General features: G+C 42.1%; 1 protein-coding gene and 1 pseudogene across 5 annotated transcripts in view; one reads left to right on the top strand and one right to left on the bottom strand.

Moving 5' to 3' along the window:
- Positions 1 to 22,761, bottom strand: part of Slc20a2 (solute carrier family 20 member 2) — an 88,793-nt gene that overhangs the window by 52,765 nt on the left and 13,267 nt on the right. The window contains exons 1-2 of one of the 5 annotated variants that reach the window (XM_021650465.2): positions 10,074 to 10,203; positions 8,202 to 8,275 (exon numbers count right to left, since the gene is read on the bottom strand). The exons of 3 other annotated variants lie outside the window; for them this stretch is intronic. The gene's annotated coding sequence lies outside the window, so the exon portion shown is untranslated. Of the gene's footprint in view, positions 1 to 8,201; positions 8,675 to 10,073; positions 10,204 to 22,761 lie in introns of those variants that run through there. One more of the 5 variants, XM_021650464.2, reaches the window with a different exon arrangement.
- LOC110556612 (uncharacterized) lies at positions 20,437 to 21,704 on the top strand (annotated as a pseudogene).

Raw genomic sequence — 22,761 nt, 5'->3', positions numbered from 1 at the left:
TCAAGAATTCGAAGGAGAGCAAGGAGGGGAATGTGCAAGGCTTGAAGGGAGGAAAGGGAAGGAAAAATACTGCAATTAAATTATAACCTCAAATATAAATTTTTTAAAAAGTAGGTCAAATTTTTCATTATGAAAATAACAAGTACTTGTAGGAAATAAAACAATGAAAAATGTTTCTAGCTGCAAAGTAGCCACCACTAAAGTTTTGTTCAGTGTACAAGCTGTGTCAGCTGGGTAAGGCATTACTTACATAAGTTCCTAACAGTTGTCTAGACATGCTACAATCTCTACAACCATAGACATTAGGTGTAGAGTAAGCGAGCAGGGGTAGGGGAGGAGCACCCACGAAAAGGTGAGTAGAACAGAATTGAGAGATGGGGTGGGGAATGCAGTAGGGGAATTAAAGAGGGAAGTGGGGCATTAAAGGAGGGAATATAGAAAGGGGCAGTTAGGGCTTAGGGTCATTTGAGGGGTCATATAGAAACCTACTACAGTAGAAGATTCTTCAAATATATACATAGATAAGGGAACTCTAAGTCAAGTCTCTCTCTCACACACACCCAAAACCAACCAACCAAACAAAAACGGGAGAAGAAAAAGCCCCAACTAGACACCTCTTGTGTCCCAAGTGAAACCTCCAGTAGCTGAAAGTTGTTGGCCAAAAAAGTGCCATGGAAACCCTCAAGCAATTGTGGTTATTGCCAATATTACTGGTTCTCCTCAGGAACTGACGGTAAGGCACTATTGCTGAAGACAACATTTCCATATTTCATTGAACACAGGTCAGGCTGGTGTCTAACTAGAACCTTCACCCCACCCCTGCTATGGCCTGATGTCCACGGTACTGGAAAATACTCTGCATGCTACCCGGGGAGAAAGGTAAACACCAAGCCAGCAACAGAGTCTTCAGTCTACAGCGCTGACCTGCCTGCTTGACATGCTGGTGCAGTAGAGGCTCAAGTGCTGTGAGCACCCATTATCTGCCTAGACTTAAGGCCCACCTCATGAAACTGTTCAAATATCTGAGACCACCTACATTGTGGACCTTGAGGAAAACCAAATACTATTGTTTTGCTAAAGATACACAGCAATAAAATGACTGCTAACATTCTACTATACCCACAGATGAGTGTCTCACCCAGTCATCATCAGAGAAGGTGGAAGGTGGTGGGAACTAATCACAGAGTCCCGTTACTGGACAATGTGTAGATAGTGAGAGACCTTGGATTACTCTATCCTAGAGACCTTGGATTACTCTATCCTAAATAGGATGTCTTCACCAACCCCTCCCTCCTCAGGGGTCAGAGATCTATGTGGAAGAGGAGGCAGAAAGATTGTAAGAGCCGGAGGGGATGAAGGATACAGAAAACAGTGTTTCCAGACATAGTGGGACTGACACACATGAACTCACACACACTGTGGCAACACGCACAGGGCCTGTACAAGTGTAAGCCAGATGGGGTCTCAGCACTGGCAGTGAAAATGAGCTTTCATCCCTAACCAACTGAAAACCACTAGCAAAGGAAAAGTTAGTTTTTTCCAATGGCGTCTCACTGGATATATAAACCCCACACCCCAAAGTAAAAGGTCATTACAATAAGACCTCAGTGGCATTTTTGTAGATTTTTTTGTCTCATAGTGCTTTGCTTTGATGCATATATATTATTTTTTCCTATTATGTGTTTGTGTGGGCTTGTGTACATTTGTGTTTGTGCTTTTATTTTCTTTAAAAAAAATCTTTGTTTTCCACAAAGAGAAAGAGAGAGAGAAGATGGGGAAGATCTGGGACGAAATGGGGAGGGAAAACTATGATCAAAATATTGTATGAAAAAAATAATTTCAATTGAAAAAAGTTGACTAGAGAAAATGGCTGCTTACATTCGGTACAAAGCATTTCCCTCATGTACATACATATGTACAGGCACACACACATATATATACACACATACATACATACACACATGCATACATACACACATGCATACATGCATGCATGTTCTCTAAATGTAACAGGTCTGATGCCCATGTGAACTCGCAGAGTACGTGGCAGCATGCACAGGGCCTGGTTAGGTTCAAGCCATATAGGGACCCAGCACTAAGAGCGGCATGTGGGCGTGAGCTTCCATCCCTACCCAAGAAGCTAGCTATCTCCAAGATCTATGTTAGACATGGCTTCACACAGTCCTTTCTTTTTCACTGCAATCATGGAAAATCTTGATTGTACTAAAAGCTAAACAAAGTAATAGATAATCTCAAAAGTTTGAGTTTTCAACCCAAGACAATTCCGTTAAGCAAAAAATTGTAAAGAAGGAAAGGGCAAAGACATCACTAAGATGCATTTACAATACTGCAAAATAAAGTCGGGGCTTAGTGCAGGATACTGTTCAAAGCCCCCATCACAGGAGCGGGTCCTAAGTGAACAGTATCTTGTAACCGGCTAGTTTTATTCACTATACACAGGATATCATCATTTCAAATGCTTTACAGTTTCACACTACTGGGCATTATTATAGATTCGCCTTTACACTATTCTTTTCGCAGCATTTTATTGAATTACCAGGTAATTCTTACTTTTTCTAATAATAAGAAGCTTTTCCCCCAAGCCTCTCCATTCAAGTCCTTCAGTACACAACTGTAAGGAGGGAAGGCTTATTACTCCAAACCACACGCTACTTTTATTTTTAATGGAACATACATAAACTGGTTTTCAACTGGTTTTTGAAACAACTTTATTTTTCCAAGAAAGAAATATCAAAGAAGAATGACTATTCAGTAGCTCCTCTTTGTACAGAAATGAAAATCGCCTTGTTTTGAGGGGAGCAGACATGACTGGGCCAGACCTGGAGACAGGTGGTCATCAGGTCTGTTCTCTGAGTGGCACCCTGGTTCCAATAACAGCCCTTTGACTTCTATCATTAAGAGCTTAATGATACATCTGAATTTTTTTTAACCTACTGGGTATGTAGTTACTGAGACTTCATGGGTTTTAAGACTCAGTCGGAATGCTAGAAATCAGTTCTTTATGACTTCTGGGTTGGTGAGACCCTTCTCCGTGTGTGACCACTGTGTTCCCAGGGTTTTGTATATTCTGAAACTGACACAGATGTACAAAACCAAACCAAACATTTGCAGCTTGATGCCTGGGGCTTTTCCATAATAAGAGCCCAAACCAGAGTAATTATATCAAATATTTACACTTCCTGCTATCCCACTACATCTCTTCACAGAAAAAAGTAGAGTTTGAATTAAACTGTCTTTACTCTCCTTTTCACTCTAAGGGCATTTAAAGTTCTGAAAATATGTAATTAATTATCTTATAAAAGCCAAAGCTTCTACCTATCCGCTTTCAAGTGCTAAAATCCTAAGCCATAGCTCCCTGGCTAAAAGGGAGGGGATGTTCTTTTGGCTACAGCGGTGCTGCTCATCTGATACTTTTAAAACAGAACGAGAAATCAGGCCCTCACAAGGCCCTTTCTTCATTATAATCACAAAACGCTTTGTACTAAAGGCCAGACAAGGTGTTTATGTTTCAACCCAAGACAATTCCCTCAAGCAAAACTGCAAAGGAGGATGTAAGAAAGGGCAAAGACATCGCTAAATCCAGACGCATTCACATGACCTATGAAAGAATAGCAGGGGATCGGCACTAGGACTGACTTGGGCAGGCTATGAACTGCTACTTTCTCAAGTCAACGGAACTCATAAAATTCAAGAGCAGAGCCTAGGTGGCTCTGATATGTTGACTGAATAATTCAACTCCCAGTGCCTCCCCTAGTTGTAGTGCTGGATTATTTGCTACACAAAAGACTGTCAAGTTGAAACAAGTCCTTATCCCCTGCCTCCACTGGAGGCCTGGTGCGTCATACTATGCTTATGTCCTCTTCAGGTCTTTCTAGAGTGCTACCTACTTCTGATGATGGATTTCCACACAGTGTGTTACCCACTGACTCTCTTTTCTTCCAGTGGAAGGGTAGGAGATGGGAAACTAGTTAAAGCCATGCTTTGCCCATAGCCACCCCTCTTCTGACATGGGCTTCATGAAGACAGAGATATGACACAGTGATCATGTGCTGGCATTCGGGTGGCTGTGACAAGTCAACTGGGAGGGGGCTGCCTTTTTAGCAACAGTGCTAAAACCCACTACGATACGTCTGATAGCACATTACCATTCTCATCTTACTGCTTTAAATCCTTGTTTAAAACTGGTGCTGCTGGAGAGATGGCCTGGCCGGTTCTCTAGAGGGCCTCAATTCTGTTTCCAGTACCCATATCAGGCTGCTCGCACTCATTACTAACTCCAGCTCCAGGGCATCTCATGCCCTTTTCTAGACCCCATGGGCACCTACACACACAGTACACACTTACAAACATACATACACACATACATATAAATAAATTCTTTTCTAAAAAAGTACTGTGAAGGCGAGGATGTACTTCAGTAATGGAACACCTACTTTTAGCATGGTGTGAGGCCCTGGCTTCCATTTCTAGCACAGAAAGCAAAACCAAAATACACAACAACAAAATCCCACAAAAAAGGCCCTATCTTAATTACTGAGTTCAGAAAAGTCAATGCAGTATTTTCCAGGTTAAATATTAAATGGCCCAAAGAAATCCAAAGCCAAGTCAGGGTTAGAAGGACTTTGAGAGGACATTTATCTCCTGACTTCAGAAAGAATATTAAAAACGTTACAAATAAATATAAACGTAGGTTTATATGACTCCAGGGAGAAAAGTTTACAGTTTTCAGCATCTGTGTCCTGCTTTTGTGATACCCTTCTTCCTGACCCTCATGCAGTGGACATGGGGATCACCCTAGGGGCTTATTAAAGCAGCCTGTCTCTGTCCTCATGTCTTGGTGGGTCTGTGGGTTCCCAGGCAGTGCCGATGTGGCTAAAGGCAAAGCCACACGGTGGCAACCACGGTATCTGACCCTTTACATTCCAAAGGGGAGCAGAGAGCAGCTATTCATCACTCTTCTTCGAATCCAAAATTGAACAAAAATCCAAGAATCCCTTGGCCGTTTCTTCTTCCCTTCCAGGCTAAACAACAGAAGTCTGTAACCTCTTATCATAGCTATAATTTCTAACCCTTGGTTTTTTTTTCTCTCTCTCTTGGGGTTCTTTGTTGATCTCTCCCAGTCTCTTTCAGATGTAGAGCCATAAACAAAACACAGAACCTGAGTCAGAGACCTGCCACAGCTGGTGTCAAGAACAGAATGATTCAGACCAAATCCCTGTGCACACATTCATCAGACTTTTGTACCCAAGCCTGCCCTGGTAGCTCTCCTGTGTCAGGTGCTTGTGGCTCACAGGCCTTCACAATGCTTATCTTCTGAGAAACTCAAGTCTCCATCTCGAAAAACCAGGTAGATGACCCAGCGTCTCAGACAGCAGGGCCAGGTGACATCCAGGAGAAACACAATAAAATAAGCAAGAACTCAAGGTCTAGAGAGTTTACTAGAGCAGACTGCTTTTCACTTGTCCTTAGATTGGACACTACCATCCAACAATAGCTTCAGGGGAAGTGAAACTTCAATGCCTCCTTTAGTGGCAGGAAGGTGAGAAGAGTTGATAGTTGGGTCCTGGGAGGCCTCACTTAACCCCAGCTGCTGCCTAGAGCAAAGCTGCACCAGGACACAAAAGCCCTTCTGATCCTATGTTGGGGTTGCTCAGATAAACTGAAGGCTTCTAAGCCCTCAACACAACTCTCGCTCTCATTTCCCACTTCTCTCTTCTCGTGTTGTCTCTTTGCCAATTTGTTACTGCGCGTCAGGCCCCCAGTGTTGTTGCCGCTGACGCTCAGCACGTGAGCTCTCTGCGAGCAGGAACTGTGCTCTCTTTGTGCATTGTCTGAGCTGTGGAGGTGCTTAGTGCATGCTGAACAACAGCAGCGCTCCCAGCATTTCCCAGAAACATCAGCATTCTTCCCAGCGGTCAGCTGTTGACTGTAGTCTACACGGGCACAACTGAAGGCTTCCCTCTTTTCACTTTACGTAACATAGCGGAAAGAAGGTGCACCACAGCCTTTTCTGCCAGATTGCCTTTTCAGAGAGAATGTTCCAGGGATGTGATCATCGAGCAAAGGCAACCTGCTACAGAATGCAGTTGCCTGGACCCACACAGACATGCTACTGTCTGAGTAATGCCCTGGTGTGGGCTCTGGGGAAGCAACTCAGAGGGAGAGAGCTTTGAGGGCTTGGATTCTGTTCATAGCCCCACAAGGACCAGCCAACCAGCTAAGCAGACAGCTTGTGAATGAAGTGGAGCCAGGCAAAAGGCTTCCTGCTAAGCTCAAGGCGGAAAGTCACACTCTGTAATTAAAGGAATGAGAAGGTAAATCTACTGCCTCAGCAGGCCAGGTCCAAGCCTCTGGACAGCAAGAAGCTAGGAGGAAGGTGAGAGGGCCGGCAGCTAGTAAGAGCAGCTCCCAGAGGGCCCGAGGGCAGATCTGGAGCAGAGAGGCAGCAAAGCCCACAGCTCCAAGCTGGCCTCTTTCTGCAGTATGGAGGCTGCCTGTGTTTCTTAGCAGTGACCTCCCATTTGTGGCCACTTAGCTGAGCTCACTGTGATCTGTTAAATTCTAAGTCACAACAAACCAACAGAGCTTCCACTCATGAGGAATCTCTGACCAGCATCCCTTCATGGGACAGAGGATACAAAGTACCAAAGAGAATCTTGCAACCAGCCAACACATGAGACCCAGTACCAGCACTCACGCAATTCTACGTTGAAGAACTTTTGCATTCACCGGGATGGCTCTCACGGCACAGCAAGCGCTGACGCACCCTCTGGAAGTGTCTGTGAGCATTTTAACAATTTGCCCTAGAATACATGCTTTGCACTAACAGATAAACCTCTTTCTATCACATTAAAAGTGGATAAATGCTAATCAGCTTTTCTTTGGGGCAGGATTAAAAACTACAATGATCAAATTAATTTTAGCTTGAAAACTAGCACGGCTACGGCACACTGCTAAGGACAGTTTTCAGGGGTGCCACGGCTTCCTGGGAAGGGCAATGGTAAGGCTGAAAGCTCTCGCACTCTTGTGACATGAAGGCTCTGCTGGGACAGGATCCCTCTGCTCAAGATGACATGAGTGACTTTTCTGTTATACTTACAGATTTCTCTTCTGCTCAGAAAGCTAAGCTTCAAAAAATGTTTCTATCTAAAAATAGCCTAGGAATTCGGTTCTATTTTCAATTCTTACATACTTTTCCTACTCAATGCACCACAGAAACATTTCCTTTCATTGTTGACACCTTATGTCATTTGTACTTAAAATCAAGCAATACATAACGACAAAGAAGCCTTTAAACACAGATTTGCAAAGTGGGGAAATGGCATTCACCACAGTAGCCCTAAGCTGGTCTCTCTTCCCTTAGAGTGGGAACACAACTCTTTCATTAAAAATCTACATTCCTAAATCGGGTGCAATTTACATGTTAACCGATAAAGAAATTTCCTTCTGGTTCTGTGATATAAACAAGTTGCCTAATTTGAGGGCATTCTACTTTAAGTGTCAACATGGTTCAAACTAAGCAGGTGACTTGTGTTTAATTTAAAGTAACGTTGAAATCTTCCATTTGCTTCAGTCTAGGTTTGAGATAGGACTGAACAAACTGAAAAGCAGGTAATAAGAGTTTGAGATACTGTGGAGGATTAAGCCAACAAAAGCACCTTTAAATCATTCTCTAAAACCTTCCTTATGAAGTTTTTTCCTTAGAAAAAGAAAGGTCTATTTTTAAGCATAAACTCTTCCTTGAAAAGACTTTCCATCTATACCTTTAGCAAGGCAATGCTTGATATTCTCCTTTCTGCCGTGTATCCACTCAAGAGGAGGATTAACTTTTAACAATTTCCCCCAACAGCTACTACCATAGAAAATAAAGTTTAGAGACACACTGTAACATTTCTGTGTATAGAAACCATTTCTTCTAATCTAACATTTTAACATACAAATACCGGTTAATCTACTTTTTTTTTGTTTAAAAAAAAAAAAGATAAGTGAAAATCAAATACTTTCTCTAGCAAAAAGCTGAGTAAACCAAGGTGCTCAGGGCAGTGCACATGTAAATAAAACACTGCCACCGTTCTGACACTAGTTTTCCCAAGGCATATAAAATTACCATGATAGTCACTTTAGGAAGATTTAAGGTACGAAGAACAAAGAGAAGTCTTAAAAATTCCCAGAGTACTCACAAGTAGTTTGAAAGGAAATCTGAGCCACAATTCTTCAGAAGTCTGTTCTCCGGATCATAAACACAATCTTTTGTCTGAAATAGATACCTATCGCGTTAGGCCCAGAAGTCACATTTCAGCTTACTAACTTCTACTTGGGTAAACAGTTTTACAACTCATAGAACAAACGCTGGCTAAAATTAACTGCAGCCGAGCAGCAGGCAGGAACATGCTGGTTTGCATCATGTGGGCCGGGATTTATTCACTAGGACAACACTGGTGTCCTCTTTAATGGGAAGCTAGCCAGGGGGTGTGCCCTGCCGAACAATGCACAGCATCATGATTGCGCTAATGACTGAATTCAGTTGGATGCCACTGGCTTTCTTTAAATCGGCTCTGCAAGTACCGACAGAGAAAATGTACTAAGGTCTTTCCCATAACCGGCAGGCACCTGATCTGGAGCACATTCAGAGCAGACAACCTTGGCAATACGGTGGCCGTGCTGCCTGCTCTTCGCGGCACATCTGGTGAGATTACCCACTAGCTTTCTGCTTTTCTTCTGTGCTTCCCAAGGAGGTGCTGTGAGGACACACGCTCCCTTAGGAAACAAACACCACAACTGAGAACAAACATCTCCGCTTTACAAAATGCACTTTACAATGTATTTCACTGTGCGGCTGGCTACACAGGGAAAAACTGTCTTCCACTGGAACAAATGATCATTCTCAAAGTATACTGAAACCCCAGCACACAGCTCGAGACTCCAAGAACTCAGCCAAGGTTCAAAAGAAAATCAGAACACACTGCATTGTTTAAGCAACGCAAACGCTCTTAGTAACTGCAACAGAGAACGTCTTCCAGGGATGATTCAGACTGCTTGGCTTGAGGGGTTTCAGCCCTGATGGCACACTGTGCCCTGAGCAGGTACTGCATCAATCAGACCTCCAGCCACCACCCTTCCAACAGATGCGAAGTAATCCAATGGCTGGAAGGCAACTGGATCACAGCATCTTCCTCCAGCCCCTCTATGACATGACTCCGTATTAACAGCATACCTAGAACCGTGCATTTCTTACCAGAGCTGCTTGTTCTCATAATTAAAAAATGTCATGTTAGCCTCGACTTCAGGGGATTTATTGTACTCAACACCCAAAACCCAGGTCTGGGTTCAGGGTCTTCAGCATCTTCCTCTGGAGCAGGGTTCTCAATCTTCCAAATGCTGCAGACTTTTAGTACAGCTTCTGGTGTTGTGCTGACCCCAACCATAAAATTATTTTGTTGCTAACACTGTAATTTTGCAATTAATGAATCATAAAACAAATACCTGAAATGCAGGATATCTGCTATGTGGCCCCAAAGGGTAACAACTCACAGGTTTGCTCTATAGCATTGAGTCTACAGCATGGATCATTAAAACACAACCAGACTCTTAAAAAGCACAGCCCATCTGTGACAAACATGCCAAAAGTTGCCAACGGCCAGCCAGCTTTCGTTGGCATAAACTGGTAACTGCTAATATCTTCCTTGTGGTGCTTATAAAAACTGCTGGCTGCACCTGACATTCTATCCCCACACACAACCTAGGCTGCTGCAGAGAACACACACATACCCTCTGTAACCCAGCTGGTGTGTGCTCTGTGTCATTTCAACCAAAGTTCCCAGAGGTGGCAATGCCATCCTGTGATGAAAGACAGTTATGCTAATCAGAGGGCTGATCTCTGATAATACAATTGTTTTCAGCAAACGTATTCTACAGTCCTTAAGGCCAAAAGAGGGTATTGTGAGGCTAATTTTGACAGAATTATTATGATCCAAAAATGCCTATGTTTGGTAGAAAGTTCTCTTAGCAAAGCCTCTTCTCTGCTCTAATCTAGTGAGAAAAGCTGGACTGACCTATGCATCCATCAGGTTTTGCACAGTAGAGGACCCAGATTGCACTGTGAGGTATACTTGGAGGCAAGAAATTCTGAGCAGTTCTCTAGTTCCTCCTATGTCAAACACACTAGGTACGAGTCTGTTTCTTTTAACAGCAGCCACACCTGCTTGAAAATGCCAGGACCGAAACCTGCAGGGAAGACAGTGCACCCTTTAATTTACCTCAGACACTTGGCTGCTTCCTCTTCATTAGAGAAAAAACTGCATGTTTCTTCTAGGTCTGGAATAGGTGTAATGAACCGCTGACACTGCAGTGTAGCCTGTCCCCTACAAAGCTTATGTTGGACAATGTGCAGTCAAGTTACAATATTTTCCCCTTAAAAATCTCTTATTTTAATAGGTTTACAGTTTTATATTGGGCCACATTCATAGTGATCTTTGGGCTACATTTATCCTTAAAGACTAAAGGTTTTGCATCCTGCACCTCTAAAATGAACAAAATGACCTGTGTTCATTGCTTACTTTTCTGGAATGCTAACTTTTTTTTTTTCATAATTTTATCAAAAAAGGGGTCTGTGACCCCAGTGAAATAAAGAGCACTAAAGTTATCCTGCTAGTGCTGAGGAAGAACTTGAAAGCTAAGGAGAACCAAGGAACAAGACAGTCAGGAGACAGAGGAAAACCACAGAGAAAGGGTTAAAAAAAACAAAAACAAAAGAAGGGAGGTCTCCTTCCCAGGTACGGATTCAGTTACAATATGTGGAATAACACTGGTGAGCTCCAGCTTGGGGGACAGGGATGAAAAACAGAATTTTGTCAAGGAGTTCACATGCTAGTATCATGAGACGTTGCAGAGAGCCAAGAGCACAGAAAGGACACAGCTCAGTTCTTAAATAAAGATTATTTTCTGATGAAATTTAAAATTCAGGATCCAGAATTAGTGAGCATTCCATATTTTATTTTGGAGCCATTAAAGGGTCATGGATTATGAAGTGATGAAATATTTCAAAATAGTTAAAAATTACACCTGGACACAGCAACAAGGTCTTGATTCTGAGTTCGCTATATTTGATCTAACATTCTCAGGATTCACAATGGTTTCCAGTTTTTCAGAGGATTCTACAAAACATTCAGAGCTTTAACAAAGTGAATGATTAAGAAAAAAAAGTACTAACCCATTAGGGAAGAGGTTAATTGGAGAGAAGCTCTAGGGTTAAAATGTGAGGTACCATCTATAGTCTATGTGACATCGGGACTCTGCTGTTCTGTGTCTGCCTCTCCACGTGTTAAAAGGTGACAATAATGCTGACATCAAAGGACAGTTGAGAGCTCCATGAGATGACTTACAACACTGGTCCACAGGTGCTTTCAATAAATGGCTGTGGTGTCATGACTGTGTCACATCAATAGAACACCTGGTGAAGATCAATTGAGTACTTAATGAGTGAGGATCAAACGATCCTCTTTTAAAGTGCAAAGCTTCAAACTATGAAAAGTTGAAAGGAATTTCAAATGGTTGCTAAGCATTCCAAGGAAACCTGGGTGTGCAAATGCTCTTAAAACCCTGTTATTGCAATAACCTTTTAAATTTTCCTCTATTACGTCACTTAACATGACTAGCCTTGGGTGGAATTTGAATTTGGGATTGGCTGGGCAATGCAAAGAGACACCAAGCTGTAGACTGTTGTCATAATGTCCCTATTCACTGTAGCCTCACCACTGCGCAGTCTCTTCCCATGCTGCTCTGCTTGGCCATAAGCATAAGAACAAACAGTACCCAGAGCCTTGTTTTTGAGATGGTATATCATTCTTTAGTCCAGGCTGGCTTTGAACTTATAATCCTGGTGTCTTAGCCTCCACAGTGATGGGAGCACATACAACACATACCAGCCTCCCAGTGGTATGTGTTGTATTCTGGTGTTATGCATTCTAATGCTAATTATTGGCCCCCAAGATCTAGTTGATCTGGTTGATGCCCAGCCAAGCACATCCTCATGTACACCTGTCTTTGTCCTGTAAACCTTGCTCTACCTAATTTAAAGTTGATTGGTTCACAGAGTTGCTGAAGCCTGTGACTGGGCAGAAGAGGGCAGAGCTGAGGTCCCTGAGCTTGAGGGACCACAAGGCCAAGAGGAGGAGAGGAGAGAGAGAAGCAGAAGATGTAGCAGGAGGAGTGGAAGCAAAAAAAGAAGGAAGTCACCATGGGGGCAGTACGGTCTGAAAGAACAGAAGCAGCCCAGACAGGAACCATTAAGGCAAGTAGCAGGGCATGTGTAGCTGGGAAAGAGCAAAGGAGCTTAGATGATTGATAGCTGCCCAGTTACTGTGATTTAAAGCTTTTATAAATCCAAGAGGTCTCTGTCCCGATTATTTGGGAACTAGCCAGGGCAGAGAAGCCCTCCAGTGTCTAATACCCCCTTCTACAACACACCAGTATATTAGGTGTCTCAACATACAGCTAGTGCTCATTAACACATGCACATCCATCTACCTTCCAAATGTCACGTTGGAATTACCCCTAGGGCACTTTCGTAATGAATTAATAGTATGGTTTATATATACACAAACACAGAACTTCTTCACTATTGATTTATTATCAGTTTAAAAAAAAAGATGTAAATAACTAGCAAACTCAAGACAGTTAAAAAAAAAACCTTTGATAGAGCTACTTCACTGTAATTCTTCTAAGCTGCATCAGGTCTTTGAGAATCAAGGCGGCATTATTACTGCTGGTGCTTGAATACGTGAAATTTCATCAGCTATTAAAACTTTATAGCAATTGATTAAAAGTTTTATTTTGATCCCTATTTTCCCTACAAAAATACATGCAATGCAAATTTTTTCATTTCATGTATATTTTCATATTTAAAAATATTCTTGTTCCTTGAGAAACTCATATATGTATACAATGAAACTCACTCATGTATAGATTAATTTTTAAAAATTATACTAGAATTCTGTTAGGAAATTCATACTACACATAGTCAAGCACTTGTTATTTTTAAGCCATTGATTCTTGCTAACTTGAAATTTCCAAGCATTTTTCAAGAAGGAAATGAACAGCAATAAGCCTATGATGGCTTTCGGCTTTAAGAACCTTACAATCTGGGTCAGGACAGTGTACATAAATTTTTGCCATATAAAGTAAGCATCCAAAAGGGTAACATTTCCCTGCTAAGGGGATGTTAAGAAAAGAAGCTTCCAGGTATGTTAACTAGAAAAGGCATTTTGGAGGAAATAACATTTGAATTGAGGCTTCTGCAAACAGATCAAGTTTTCAGCAACTAAATAATCAGGAATACTACACAGAGGCTTGAAGCAGAGAGCCAACAGAGAGAAAAATGACAGCCTGGACTCAGGCTTCAGCTGAAGTTACTTGTCTACGCCACGAAGAATCCATTGACAGGAGTGGTCTTCGGCTAGCACCTCTGTCTCATCATCTCTAAATTAGAGGCACCTGCAGTGTGATTATAATGGCGACTCGAGCTGTCTCTGTGAAGCATGCAGAAGTAAGCATTTTGTTAAGTACATGCTTACACATGCACAACTAGATAGAGGTGGGAGATAAAAGTAGAGACTATAGGTAGATGGCTACATTCCCCCCCTCGTGTGTGTGTGTGTGTGTGTGTGTGTGTGTGTGTGTGTGTAGTACCTGGGTGGGAAACAGGGCCTTTTACACTCTAGGCAAAGGTTCTACCAGAGTTACATCTTCAGTCATAGACAGACATACATGGATCTAGATGTGCAAATATAATTTTTAAAGCATTTCTTTTATGTGTATGTGCAGGAGTCCACAGAGGCCAGAAAGGGCATTGGATTCCCTGGAAACACGATCACAGGCCCTTGTGAGCCTCCATACAATGGTGCTGGGAATGGAACCTGGGCCCCCTGATAAAGCAGCCAGTGTTCTTAACCACCGAGTCGCCTCTCCAGCCTCGTCCTGATCCAGTTTTATCAGAATACTACCTTGGAGTAGGAGTAGAAGGTGATAAGAAAATACCCTCTCCTCCTCTGTCTTGTGCATATAGATATTTATATTCGAGTGTAGGGTTCAAATATGTTTTCCTATTTCCCAACAGCAGCCCCTTCCATTAGAAGAAGAGAGGCCCCACCTGCTCTGTTCTCAGACAGGCGCCTTCCTCCTTCCTCTCAGGGTATTAATTCTGCAGTTGATAATACAAGCTGCTGTGCTTGACACTGCTACGCAGACACAGCATGGCCACCTGCTACGTTCACCTTCAAAAGCAGGAACATTAATGAACGGAAAAGCAAACATAGGCTTATTAAGCGCAGTCTTAATTTCTGTAATTTTTTGTTGTTTAAACTAATATAAAATCTTAAATCTTAAATGTAATATAATTTGAAATTCAGAAGCAAAGTCAGACATTAGATTTAAAGTCATGGTAATTCAAAAAGTAGATTAACAAAGGTTTATTAGATTAATTTTACTGGAAGTTGTTTTAGCTTCTAAGTAAAATTCTCTCTCTCTCTCTCTCTCTCTCTCTCTCTCTCTCTCTCTGTGTGTGCAGTGCTGGAAATTGTGGAAACTTTCTTTTTCCTTTTCGAGAACTTTCTTCTCTTTTCTATGTAGCTCTGGCTGTCCTGGTCTTACTTTGTAGACCAGATTGGCTGAAATGCTCAGAGATCTCTGCCTCTCAATTGCTGGGATTAAAGGTGTGCACTAAGCATTTAACTTCTAATTTTTCTCTTCTTTTTGCTATGATCAGACATGATCTGTTTCCAACAAGATAACCTGAACGTTCAGGGAAGGCAGTAAAATCAACCTGAAATCATGGAGACGGGAAGTTCTGGTTATGTCTGGCTATAACCCAACTGATGGCTAATGCCAGTGATGTACATACATGTGAGTGCACCCTTAGCAATAAAGCGCTTCATTTCAAAAGTACTCCAATGGCTACTTATTTCTTGAAGCAACAACAAGAAACAGAAACAAAACAATAACCCAGAATCAGAAAGATAAGCAACTTAGCTTTAAGAAGTATAATAACTCTGATTATAATAATCCAGGAGTTTGTTCTCATAAACACAGAATGGACACTGGTTCTCAACAACAGTGGACAAAGAGCTGGGGCAGGCTTGGCCGCTGTATATACAAAATAATAGGCAATTATCTATTTTAGACCTTAATGCTTTCATTGTAAGAGCTGGTTTCTATTTTCTTTTGACACCATATTCCTCAAATTGCCAGGAGAGGACATACTTCCCAGTTCCTCGATTCTATCACCAGAAAGTTCTTCTATGACTGAAAATTATCCTCTCTGATTTCCTCAATTGAGACCTTTTCATGTAAACTGTATTGAAAAAAAAAAAAAGAAGCTTGTTAAAAAACCAGATTTCTTTAAAGCTTTAAAAAAAAAGTCTTTTTAAATGATAGATGGAAATTCAAAACAGTAACTTTCAACCATTTTTTTAAATCCAACCTTTTTTTTAAAGAAGAAAAACATTCTGTCCTTCTTATTCATGATTACCAAAGAAAGAAGCTTGGGCGGCATCTCTGCCTGTTAAGGAGACCCATTCAAGAGCTGTGGGTATGGATAGCACACGAGACTAGAAGTCACTGTGCTAGCAGTTCTGAATCGCCACTGTCTTGTGTTTTGTGGTGATCAGGGTTCATGACAAAATGTTAAGAGTTAAGCAGAGTCTCTCTGAGACAATTTACAAAATAAGGAAATTTCTCTCAAAATCAAACAGTGAAAAAAATCGAAAAAAAATCACATTTAAGTTACTAGTCTTTAGAATATATAGAAAAAAAGATATTAAAAATAGCCAAGAGAAGGGTTAGACAGTAGCTACAACACAAAGGCCAGGAGTGAGATCAAAATTATGAACACACATCTAGAGAAGTGTCTATATTTGACACTCAGTAACTATGCTGGAATAATCTGCTGAGCCAAGGAAACAGCTGGCAGTATCCTGATTCCCGATCACAATTAGAACCCTCTGTCTCAGGAAGTATGACTATGCTTTTAGACTCAGAAATACACAATGCTTGGAACACCGTAGGAGCCTTAACGTTTTTAGCCACAGATAACAAACTTCATATACTTTGATCCTTCCTAATTTAAAATTTATTATTTATTTGCATGTGTGTGTGCATGTGTGTGTGGTCAAAGGACAACTAAGAGCTGGTTCTAGAGCTCAAACTCAGGTCATGAGGCTGGCACAGGGGCCCCTAGTACCCTCTTCTTGTGGGCCCTGGTCTTCCTTTTCTGCAGAAATATGAAAACCATGGAAGACTACACGCTGATATGCTTCTGAGCCAACCGGGGGCTGCATTTACTTACATTTTCGACCCCTGTCCACTTTCTGACCATTCCTCCACCAGGCAGAGTGCCGCTTGTTCACTCTCATTTATATATATCCACCAAGGAAATAAAAACTCAGGGTATTCTGGGAAAGAGAACTATATAAAGTTATTAATACAGAGACAAAGTAAGACTGCGGCTCTCTCCACAGTATGGGGAAGGTTCTGAATCAGGTAGAGGAAAAGGTAAAAGGTATTCTGGAGGAGCTGTCAGTATAGGTAAAGGCTGGAGCAGAAGAATAGTTCTGGGAATGGTTTCCCTGGAGATTGTAATGTGTATCTAGAGGGGAGCGCCTCAAGCCCCATGACCTTGGACTGGCTTGTTGGCTGGGCACACATACACCACAGCACTCTTACATGGTAAGCTAACATACCTCTCCTCCCATCACTATTCCATCTTCTACATCTCAACAATATCTATCGCCTCACACAAAACTCAACTCCACATGGATCAAGGACCCTGAAAAAAAAAATGAGACAGGGCTTAAACACATTTGGCACACAAAATGACTTTCTGCACAGAACAGTGATAGCACAGGCACTAAGACTAACAATTATAAATATGACTTCACGAAGCTCAAAGTCTGTATGGCAAAGGACACCATTATTTAGGCGACACAGCAGGCTACAGAATGTGGAAGATCTTTACCAATTATATATCTGGAGGTGTTTTTGTTGTTTTGTTTTGTTTTTTTGTTTGTTTGTTTTTACCTAGAATAAAGAACAATAACAACAAAACCCAAAACAACCAACCAACCAAACAAACAAACAAAAAAAACCCCAAGAATACAAATAATTCAATTAAAAATAAGGGTAGTGACCCAAACAGAGAGTTTTCAAAAGATGAAACACAAAAGGCTTAGAAACAAACAAACCCTTAGCCATCATCCTTTGCTATCAGGGAATTGCAAATTAAACTACTATGAGATTTCATTCCACCCCAGCCAGAATGGCAAAGATCAATAAAACAAACGACAGCAGGTACTGGTGAGGATACAGTGAAAGGGGAACACTTATTCATTGCTGGTGAGAGTGCAAACTGGTACAACTATTAGAGAAATAAATGTGGATTTACTCAAAACACTGGGACTTGATCTGCCTCAAGGTCCAGCTATCCCACTCTTGAGCATTGCTGTGGTCTAAATTAGATGGCCCCCAAAGGTTCATTCATATATTTGACTGAATAGTTCCATCAGGGTAAAGAACTGTTTAAAAGGATTAGAAGGATTACAAGGTATGGCCTTGTTGGAGTACTTGTGGCTTTGTTGGGGGAAGTGCCATTGGGGCTTGGTTTTGAGGTTTCAAAAGCCCAGGCCCAGGCTCTCTATCTGCCTGTGGATCATGATATAAAGGTCTCAGATACTACCCTAATGCCTATCTTTATGCTACCATGCTTCCTACTATGATGATAATGGACTAAGCCTCTCAAACTATAAGCAAGGCCTAAATTAAATGCTTCCTTTTATAAGACTTGTTTGTCTTGGTCATGGTGTGTCTTCACAGCAACAGAACACTGACTAAGACAGGGATATAACCAAAGGACCATCCTACTACAGAGAAACTTTCTCATCCATGTTCCCTGCTACTCTGATCATAATAGCAGAAGCTGGAAACAGCCTAATGTCCATCAAAAGATAAATGAATAAATGAAAATGTAGTAAATCTACCCAATGGGAATATTATTCAGCTGTTAGGAAAAATGAAATTATCAAGTTTGCAGGTAAATAGATGGAACTCGAAACTCATTCTGTGTGAGGTAACCCAGACCCAATAACACAAATATTTTTTTCTCTTATATGTGGATATTAGCTGTTAAGCTTTCAATTGTGCTACAATCTAAATAGCTATATTAGTTAGGAATCCAGTAAAGGGACTAGGGAGGAGGAGTCAGGGATGAAGAGAGAATCTACCAAGGAAGAAAAAAATAAAGTATTATAGAGAAATAAAGGGGAAACTAGAATTACTTAGAGATTACTTAGAGAGGGGGATGGGAAAGAGGGTAAGATGGGAATATGGCAAGGGACAACTAACATTAAAGGCTTTTTGAGAACCCACACGGAAACCTTACCACTGCCACTGGCCTGACTTAATGTTACACATTCTAAGTGTATCCGTTTTACTATAAATGTTTAAGCTTCATTTCTCCTTAGAGCTGAGCAGTATTCGTATGCACACCAAAGACTCATCTGCAAATAGGTTGATTCCAATTCTTTGCAATAGTGAACCCAGCAAGAAACAAAGAGGTCCAAATATCTCTATGGCAGGATACGAGGTCTCTGGGTACAATCAGAAGGGAAATAGCTGGCCATACAGTAGTTCTATTTTAAAATTTTGAAGACTCTCCAAATTGGTGTCCACGCGGCTCTATTAATTTGCACCGCACCAACAGTGACTAAGGTTCCTTTCTCTTCCTACCTTCTCCAACACTGATGGCAGATTTCCTGATGACGGCCATTCAGACTGGAGGAAGGTAGTTTTGCAAAGTAATTAATTAATTAACTTGTATTTCCCTGATGTCTAGGGATAGTAAACATTTTCAAAAACAGTTATTGGGCACTTGTTTCTTTGGCTTTGTTTTGCTTGAAAACTGCCTACTTCAGTACAATTGGCCATTTGTTGACTAGTGGTTTTATTCCCTTGGTATTTAATTTCTGCAATTCTTTTGTAATTTCTAGTTGTTAGCCCCTTGTCTGAAGTGATACCTTTTGAGATAAATTAACATCAATATCTCTAAAACAATTCTATAAAACAGAAAAGGACAAATAGTTCAACGTATACAAATCAGTAAACAATACAATACATAAATGAACTGAACAGAAATGACATGATCATTTTAATAGATGTGACAAAATTAAAAAAACAACTTGAAGACAGTAGAAATAGGAAGAGCACATCTCAGCATAATAAAGGTTACACATCACAAACCTATGGCCAATAGCACATCAAAAAGGCCATAAAACTCAAAGCACTTCCACTAAAATCAGAAATATGACTGGGTGTCCAATTTCTTCACTCCTATTCAGTACATTCTTAGCTGAGTAGTAAGACTCGAGCAGCAAATGGAACACAAACAGGAAAAAGAAGCCCAAGCATCCTTATTTAAAGATGCCGTGGCTGGACAGGCAAGAGACCATAAAAGGCTGAAGCAGTCTGAAGTACCTTCACTGAAGGCCAGGACATACAATTAACACAGGAATCAGTGGCAATTTCCAGTGAATCCAGAGAGTACCTTGGTACGTGGCTCTGACTCTGGCTCCTGCAGGACTAACATTTTATATTCCAGTGTTCCCACAGGTCCCCTGGGAGCAGGGGTTCTAACCACAGCCCTTCCTTACCAGTGCACAACTTCTGCATCAGGCATCACAGCTCCTGGCCCCAGAAGAGTCACACAATTCAAAATGTGAGCAGGTTTGGCTCCATCTGGCTTCTTTTGTGCTCACTGTGCAGCTCACCCCGGGTGCTGTTGGCACCTAGCCATGACAGGCTCACATGATGGCTGTTCTCGGTTGCCATCTTGACTACGTTTAGAAATAACTAAAACCCAAGCTGCTGGGCACACCTGGGAGGGTTTCCTTAATCATTTGAAGTTGGAAGACCAACTTCTAATCGGGATCTTCTGAGGCCCCTTCCACCACCAGGAAAGAAGAGCAATGCTTAGTGGGCCCACTGTGGAGACAGCACATTCTTCAGGAGGATGTGTTACTCCAGCCGATATACCTAGTCACTGGAGAAGCTGCTGGCTTTAGTGGAGCCAGGGACAGGAGATGGCGGCTGCAGCGCAGGCTGCTCTGACGTATGGACTGTATGATTTGGCTGACCCAACGGTACCTAACATGTCAGTGGCAATTAGGAATGCTGCTTGGAGCCTTTGAGATTCTGGAGCAGGGTTCTGGCATCATCTGTGGACAATTATCCTCCCTTTGACAGACAGCTCTTGGCCTGCTACTGGGCCTCAATGGAAACTGCGTGTTTGACAATGGGCCACCAAGTTACCATGTGACCTGAGCTGCCCATTGTGAGGTGAGTGTTCTCTGACCCACCAGATCATCAAGTAGGATGCGCAGAGCAGCAATCCATTATCAGATGTGGCAAATACATGACTGGTCCTGCGCAGAATCTGCAGGTACAATCAAGGTACATGAAGAAGCTGTCCATATGCCTGTGGTTTCTCCTCCCGTTACAATGATGTCTGCTGCCAAGCATGTACCTAGAGCCTTGCAGGGTATGCCCTATGATTGCTGATGGAGGAAGGGAAGACTAAGACCTGCTTTAGTGATGGTTCTGCACATTATACAGGCATCATCCAGAAGGGGACAGCTGCAGCATTACAACATTTTTCTGGGACAACCTTGAAAGACACAGGGGAAGAGAAATCTTCACAGTGGGCAGAACTTTTTTTTTTTTTTTTTTGGAGATGCATTTTGTTCAGAAGGATAAATGGCCAGATGTGCAATTGTTCAGTGGTTCATGGGCTGCAGCCAATGGATGGGATGGTCAGGGACGTGGAATAAGCACGATTGGAAAACTGGTAAGAAAGATATCTGGGGAATATTTGGACACATCTGTGCAAAGGATGCAGAGATATTTGTGTCCCATGAAGATGCCCCTAAAAAGTGACTTCAACAGGAGTTCAGTAATCAAGTAGATAAGATGGGCCATTCTGTGGACAGTCCGCCTCTTTCCCCAGCCGCCTCGGTCATTGTCCAATGGGCCATAAACAAAGTGGCCATGGTGGCAGAGATGGGGGTTATACATGGGCTTGACAACATGGACTGCCACTCATCAAACTGGCATGAAAACAGATGCTGTCCGTGCCAGATCTGCCAACAGCAGAGACCAACACTGAATGCAGATGTGGCACCATTCCCCAAGGTGGCCTGCCATTGGCCTGGTGGCTGGCTGACTACACTGGACCACTTCCTCTGCGGAAAGGACCATGCTTTGTTCCCACTACAGCAGATACTTGTTCTGGTCATGGAATTGCCTTCCAGAACGTGTTTCTGCAAGGCTACCATTCGTGGACTTAGAAAATGCCGTATCCACTGTGATGGTTCCCCAGTACATTGCTTCTAATCAATGAACTCACCTCAAGGCCAGGAAGTGTGACAGTGGGCCCATGATCATCAAATCCATTGCTCTTACCATGTTCCCTGCTATTCTGAGGCAGGTAGTCTAACAGAAAGATGGAATGGCTTTTTGAAGACATGGTTACAGAAACAGTTATGCGGCAGCAACCTGGAGGGCCTGAGTCATGGTTCTCCAGAAAGCAGTATATACTCTGGATGTAACATGTCTAAGATGGTTTGGTTTCGCCCATAGCCAGAATCCACAGGTGCATTAGTCAAGAGGTAGAAAGGAGAATGGTTCCACTCAGGATCACCCCTAGTGATCCATTAGGAAAGGTTTTGCTTCCTGTTCCCATGACTTTAAGTTCTGCTGGACTAAACATTTTGGTTCCTGCCAGGAGTCATAACAAATGTTCCACTGAACTGGAAGCTCAGACTCACCCCAGGCCACTCTGGGCTTCTGATGCCCTTAAACTAATAGGTTAATAAAGGAATAACAGTCTTAGTAGTGATGATCCAGACTGTCAAGGGGAAAGTAAATTGCTTCTCTATAGTGAAGGCTAAAAGATTATATCTGCACAGGGCGTGGCAGCACACGCCTTTAATCCCAGCACTCAGAAGGCAGAAGCAGGTGGATCTCTGTGAGGTCAAGGCCAGCCTGGTGAACACAGTGAGTTTCAGGACAGCCAGGTCTACATAGAGAAACCTTGTCTTGAAAAACAAAACCAAAAGAACTAAACCAAAACCAAATTTACATCTGGCATGCAGAAGATCCTGTAGGCAGTCTCTCGGTGCTGCCATGGCCTGCAGAAAATGACAACAACCTAATCCAGGCAGGATGACAAAGGGCACAGACCCTTGAGGAATGAGGTATGAGTCACTCATCTAGGAAAAGGACCAAGACCTGATGAGGTGCTTGCTGGAGGTGGAGGAAATAGAGAATGGGTAGTAGAGGAAGGTAGTCATAAATATAGCTGAGGCCACATGACCATTTACAGAAAAATACATGACAGTTGACACGGGCGTCTGTCAGTTTGGTAAGAATGCAGTTGTTCATATAGTTATGTTTCCTTTCCTTCATTTCTTTTTCATGCAATGTGACATCAATTAAAAGAACATCAATGGTTGTCATATTTTAAGTTTGAGATCCTAAAAGAATGTCACTTAAGGGACACTGGCACCTAGTCTAAAAGTTATAATGCATTTGTGGTTGCATGAAGCTTATGTCATGTTAGGCGTAAGTATGACCTGTTTAAAAAATATAATGTTTGTAACTGTACACCGGGTAGTTCTATTAGGTGTAACTATGGCCTGG

The sequence above is a fragment of the Meriones unguiculatus genome, chromosome 4, assembly GCF_030254825.1.
Source record: "Meriones unguiculatus strain TT.TT164.6M chromosome 4, Bangor_MerUng_6.1, whole genome shotgun sequence".
Lineage (NCBI taxonomy): Eukaryota > Metazoa > Chordata > Mammalia > Rodentia > Muridae > Meriones > Meriones unguiculatus.
This window is presented reverse-complemented; position numbering and strand designations above follow the sequence as displayed.